Source organism: Nansenia antarctica (assembly GCF_963989245.1).
Source record: "Nansenia antarctica genome assembly, chromosome: 4".
Taxonomy (NCBI): Eukaryota; Metazoa; Chordata; class Actinopteri; order Argentiniformes; family Microstomatidae; genus Nansenia; species Nansenia antarctica.
In genome coordinates, this window is record NC_137689.1 from 24,325,356 (window position 1) to 24,331,965 (window position 6,610).

The window sequence follows — 6,610 nt, forward strand, 5'->3', positions numbered from 1 at the left end:
TATTTAAAGGCATTTTGTACATGTTGGTTTCAACATTCAGAAATGATATCCATGTAGAGGGATTTTGGTGGTGTCAGCCCTGATTTTAATATGTACAGTATAACTATTTGCAGTTGAATGAGCCTGGCGGACATCCTGAAGAAGTCACACCCTCACCATTTGTCAATTCCTTTGCAATTGTTATGTATCTTACACCATGTCCTTTGTTGAGAATGGTATATATGGAGAGGGACAGCAAGATATTCTTTTTGGGTTAGGCCCGTCACAAGTACAATTCTCCTGTTACACTTTGCCATATGTTGCTTTGAACCTGTTGATACGCTATTCTCATTTTCTGTTAAAGCAGCACAACATAATCATGACCAGGTTATCACAGAGTTTACCATCAATGTCTAATGTTCACAAGCCTTGTTAATGAGACAGAGTCCTCAGCTTCAGCTATTGGCCGAGAGTAAACCCCTCACACACCGATTTATCTTAACATGAGGGCATGGTGAAATAGCATTTTGGGTCGTAATATAATCTAAGATCTGATATGATCGATTGTCTGCCACACAGGGATGAGCAGTGTCAATCATTATTAACCATTACATGTATTTTGGAGTCAGATATAACATAATATTAACTTGTGTTAGTTGGTCATGTGTTTGTTCGGGTTTGTATCATTATTATAGATTCATGTTATGTGCAAATTAAGCACTCATGTTTAGTATTAGGTCAACAATCGTTTGCATGCAATAACTGCCTAAAGTCTGCAACCCAGTGACCCCACCACATGCTGGGTAACTTCTCTGGCGATGCTCTGCCAGGCCTGTACTGCAGCCATCTTCATCTGTGGTTTGTTTTGTGGTCTTTTTGCCTTAAGTCTTATCATCAGGAAATTAAATGCAATTCGATTTAAATCTGAAGACTGACTTGGCCAGGTAAGATCTCTCCACTTTGTGACCCTGAAAGATTCCCTACTTGCTATGGCAGCATGTTTTAGGTCAATGTAAATAATAACTATAATGTGACAGAACACACCTTCTTATCCAGAAATACCTGTTTTCTAAAGAGAGGTAATGTTGCTTCTGATGTTAGTGTTCATGCCTGTCTTTTCTGCATTGTCTCACCATGTTAAGAGGTCCTTCAGCTTGTAGCCTCCGCAGGCGGCCCTACAGCTCCCGTCTCCACAGACAGCTGTCCGCTCAGTGGGCTCAGACCCCTCCATTTCTTTCTGATGCAGTCCTGAATCAAGAGAGAGAGATAGGAGAGAGAGAGAGTGAATGAAATGCCATACCGTTTCATTATCAACCAATGTCTGCATTAGAGTATAGCCTACCCATGCATGCCTGTGTGTATGTAGTAATCTCCCCTGGAATTTGGGCTCATTAAATCGTGATGCCTTCAAACGAAGGTAATAAGCTACTGCTACTAATTCTCTTTTAATGTGTCAATCCCTTTCATGGCGGATTAGTATAGTTCCACACTGATCATCAGTTCTTAAATATTCCCAGCCTTTTTCCACTCGGTTGTGGACATCAGTTGACATAGGCTATCGACTGTTTCACAAAACGCTCTCTGGCAGACCTGCAGCTAAATTAAAATTAGCGGAAGTCGACGGTTACATGCTTGGTTCCCATTATCACTTCCATGCAATTTGTGACTTGATGTCATTTGTACATTAGGTCTATTTGTAATTTAAATGTCGCTGGTACGAAAGCACGTGTCATCGCTACAAAAAAAACTATCAACAATCAACGTAGTCAATGCAAATGATACTTCAATAACTACCATAGCAAATTCGACATTAGAGCGCATGATGACCTGCATTTCACAAAAATTAATTAATTAAAATTAATAGAAAACGACAAATTGAATGAATGAATGAATGGTCTTTAGTCATTAATACAGTACAGGTACCATACAACGAAATTAACGATAGGCCTATTTAAGTACTTTGAATGTCAAGTGACGTTAGTACGCTACCTGCATATGTTATGCTCTCTCTTTCGTTCATTTCAAGTTTAGGACAAATCGACAAATCCGATGATATTTCATAGTTCTCGTGGTCGAGAGCATCAGCCTGTTATCATTGACAGTGGGTCAATCTAACCCTGTATGTTTACCTTCGCAGGAAGGACCGCCTCCTACACCGATTGGTCAAAGAGCAGGGTTTAGTCGCGTTTTTATTTAGTCTCGTGCTGTCGATCAAAGCCTCAACTGCGTTTTGCGTGTTCTGCAACCAAACTTCCATGTGGTGCTGAAGTCACAACTCCTTTCGCGTGTGCAACCAACGCACACCCTAACCCTAACCCTAACCACTCTAACCCCACTAACCCAATTTAGACACACTAACCCTAACCACCATAACCACTAACCCAATTTAGACTAATATAGGCTAGTTGATATTGTTCTATCTTCTGACACCATGCAAAGTACCAGGTACCAGGTGGCATGAAATAAGCCCCTTAGGCTAACATACATCATACAAGTAAACTCTTATCAATAAGAAATGTGTGTGCGTGTGTATAGCGTGCGTGCGCGCGCGAACGTGTGTGTGTGATGCAAATATGATACATGCTGTAATAATAACAATGGCAAAGTTATTGTGGGAAACTTATCTGGGCGTCCTTGAGCTGTAAAAACACGGTCTTTGTATGGGATTTCACTCCCCTGCAGTTCTACATGGGTCTCTCTAAAATTGCATGGTTTTAACCCAATATTCCCCATATAGGCTACTATGAAGCCTGCTTTATTGACAGTGTAGAATAGCCTCTAAAGTATTAGGTCTAGTGTTGTATAAAAGCATGAATACTAATTGCTACCCTTTTCGATGTTGTTCCAAATGTGACCAATGTGCAACCATTAGGCATAATAACACTAACTCTGGAAATTGACTTGTGTGATTACTGTTCTATCACACAAGGCGACTCTCATGACTTGAGCTTCACCCTCGTTTACCAATGTGACTTACCTTATTTTGAAAAGCCTATTGGTCCAATTGTATAGTACACTATTGCTTGCTTTTTGAAAATGTTACGTTTGGTTTAAAAAGTGAGAGCTCTTCTGACTTGAATCCAGGCTTTATCATAAAATACAACGATCTTTTTCGTATCCCAGGAATAGACTATACAAAACCAAACTATTCAACGTACTCTCCTGTGCGCTCTGTGATGTGAGCGCCTGTGTCGCCCTCGCGCGCATGACGCAGTATAGGCTTTTGCTTTTGGTTTCACTGGAATTTATTAACTACTTATTTTTTGGCCAAATGTAGGGTAAGTTTAAGCCAAATGCAGATACTCGTTCCAAATAACTTTATACAGCTTTGGTTAAATGCACTCATCAAATATGTAGTCATAAAGTAATTGACACATACTGTTTGGACTATGACCCCCCAAACAGCTGGTACTTCACTCAATAGTTCTAATTCTGGACTGCACAATTAATCACATCTCCCTATAATTTTATTAGCATGGCATTAATGCAGAATTTTGACACTACTTTGACTTTTAACATTATAACTGTTGACTTTAACATCATTAACTAACCTGTGATGAAGTGTTCACCACAGAAGTACAGGTGTTGACTGGAGGTGTCCAACTACAGGACTGGTCCCACCTGCCTCCTCTCTGCGGATGGCCTGAAGCCACAGATATCTTCTTTTACTGTCCTTCGCTCTTTGGGGAAGTAAAGAAAATCGTAAACTGGGACTTCTTTCAATATTTGAGGTGCAAAATACTATGCAGCAGCTTTTAGGCATGGTGACACTAGCTTTTCCTATAAGGTAGCACTTTTCTGCGCTTGTTTTCTATGGAGGTAGATTTCTTTTAGGGTTTTTTTGTAAGAAAATGTGTACATTTTTTTCTTTCGGTTTCAAAGTTGTTCTTTTTTTATTTCAATGTTGTTGTTTTTTGGTTGCAAATTCCTGGTCTTTCGTTTGCACTTTTGACTCCATACCAGTGGGCAGGATTTAGACAGAGGAAATCTACCTCCATACCCTGACAGACATAATTGTGTTCGTTCATCCTCCTGTAAATGCTTGACCTTGAAATGCCATGCATGTCAGCTAAATGAACCAGAGGTAAAGAAGTATCCAGCAGACTTTTAAGTCACAACTAATCTCTAGTTGTGGCCGTCCTACATTCCCACTCCAACAACTGCTTCATTAAATATTAGAGGAACAACATTATGTGTTAGTGAGATAGGAGCTGACAACTTCACTCAACTGTTGCAGACCATCTATGACGTCCACAGGAATATCAATATAATGTGCCCAAGCTCGAACAAACTGCAACTCTTGTGTGCACACAAACAGAAGATACTTATAATCAATGGGCAATCTGGTGATGACAGAACCCAACCTATCTGTTGATGACAGAACCCAACCTATCTGGTGATGACAGCAGACAACCTGAATGAATGAATGAATGGTCTTTATTGTCATTGCTATAGTACAGGTACCAAACAACGAAATGTGGGAGGGGTGGCTCCCCTGGTGCTAGGAAAGAAAAAAATAAATAAAATAAAAAAACAGGAAGGGAAAGGAGCTGGTTTACATAAATAAAGACTATGTACACTATCCACTATACTATACTGTACAGGTAAGACGACTAGGGTTGTCATATTGCACATAGTGTTATTGCACATTCATTTAAAGTGTCGCAGTTTGCAGGCTTGAAATGTACACGTTTGTGCCTCAGCACTACACCTGATTTTTTCAATCCAGCAGCTGCCATCAATCCGTCCAGACTGTCCAGGGCCCAGAACCTAGGTCTTTGCTGTGTTCAGGGCCTGGATGGCCCTGGGGTAGAAGCTGTGCTTCAGTCTGTTTGTCCTTGTGGCCATGGTCCTGTACCGCCTTTTCGAGGGCAGCCGGGCAAAGTGTTCGTACCCAGGGTGGGTTGGGTCTCTGGAGATCTTGGAGGCCTTCCTGAGACAGCGTGTGTTGTACAGCTCTTCCAGAGAGAGGAGGGGGGCGCCGGTGATCTTCTGGGCTGTTCTCACGACTCTCTGTAGCGCATTTCTCTCCGCGGTTGTGCAGCTGGAGAACCAGTTGCAGATGCCGTAGGTGAGGATGCTCTCCACTGCGCCGCGGTAGAAGGCCACCAGTATCTCCTGCTTGTTGTGTTCCTTCCTGAGGACGACAGAACCCAACCTATCTGTTGATGACAGAACCCAACCTATCTGGTGATGACAGAACCCAACCTGTCTGGTGATGACAGCAGACAACCTGTCTGGTGATGACAGAACCCAACCTATCTGTTGATGACAGAACCCAACCTATCTGGTGATGACAGCAGACAGCCTGTCTGGTGATGACAGCAGACAGCCTATCTGGTGATGACAGCAGACAACCTGTCCCTTAACCTCAGTTACAGCTGCTGTGCCAGTGTTGCCTGCAATGAAACAATATTCCAATTAGTTCATATAATAGAACATGATTAAATACAATGCTAATGTATGATATTGATAATGCACCGAGTGCAAGTCTGCATGTGTTTGTAGAGTAAGTCATAACTGGTATCATTAGTGGAAATGCCCATGCAAAAAAGGCTACAATATTGTGATGTATTCTAACGACTAAAAACACAATAGGACTGCCTGTCAGTTGTCATGACAAATAGTTAAATTCTACTTAAAATCTGTCAAACAAAAGACCAGGGGCCTCATTTATGAAGCTTGCGTACACCCAAAAACATGCATACGCAAATTTTCCTGCAATTTGGGGATTCATAAAAAACTAACTTGGCATGAAACTGTGCGCACCTCTACGCACACTGGGACCCATGCGTACGCACAGAAACTGGAGAAATGAGCAACTGCAACTCCGCTGTTCTTTGAAATGGATACCATTGTGTAACATAAATCTAAATATTACCTCTCACGTATTATATATGAAGGAGTGCACACAAAGAATATACGTGCACACTGCACATATCTTAACTGTACATAACCTTGGTATGTACGCATCACACTGTACATATATCTTTACTGTATGTATCATATTGATATTCATGCAAATATATTGACTTTCTCCATTCATATTCAGTCATTTTACTTTCTTACACTTGTGTAATGTAATGTAACAACAAACTTGAAACATTTATGGATTTTGCACAATGCAAAATCTGGTTAGATAACGAACTGCGTTTCGTTTAGTATTTGTAGTTTGTCAATGACAAGAAGGTTGAATCTAGTCTAATCTAAAATAAAAAACATGATTTAGGATAATTCCTTGCGTGTTATAAATCCGAATGTTGGTGTGCGTAAATGTTCTTGCTTTTGGTACGTACGCAAGCTTTTTACGTCAGTTAAAGCTTTATAAATTAGGCCCCTGGAATTTGCAACCAAAAAATACAAACTTGAAACCACAAAAAAAACTTCACAAATATTTTTTCTTCTCAAAAAATGTACAGCATGTAATATTTGATAGCAATTTATTTTTTTGCCTCTTAATTTCTTTTTGCTGTGTTGTTTATTTCAGAATCAAAAATATTGCTCTCGACAAAAACACACAAATGTTACCCTCTAGAATGGCCCAGAATGAGCAGGGCAATGCAGCAAAAAACATTTGCTCGCAAATGATTCTTTTTTTATTACAACATCAAGACACATTATCTACCTCCAT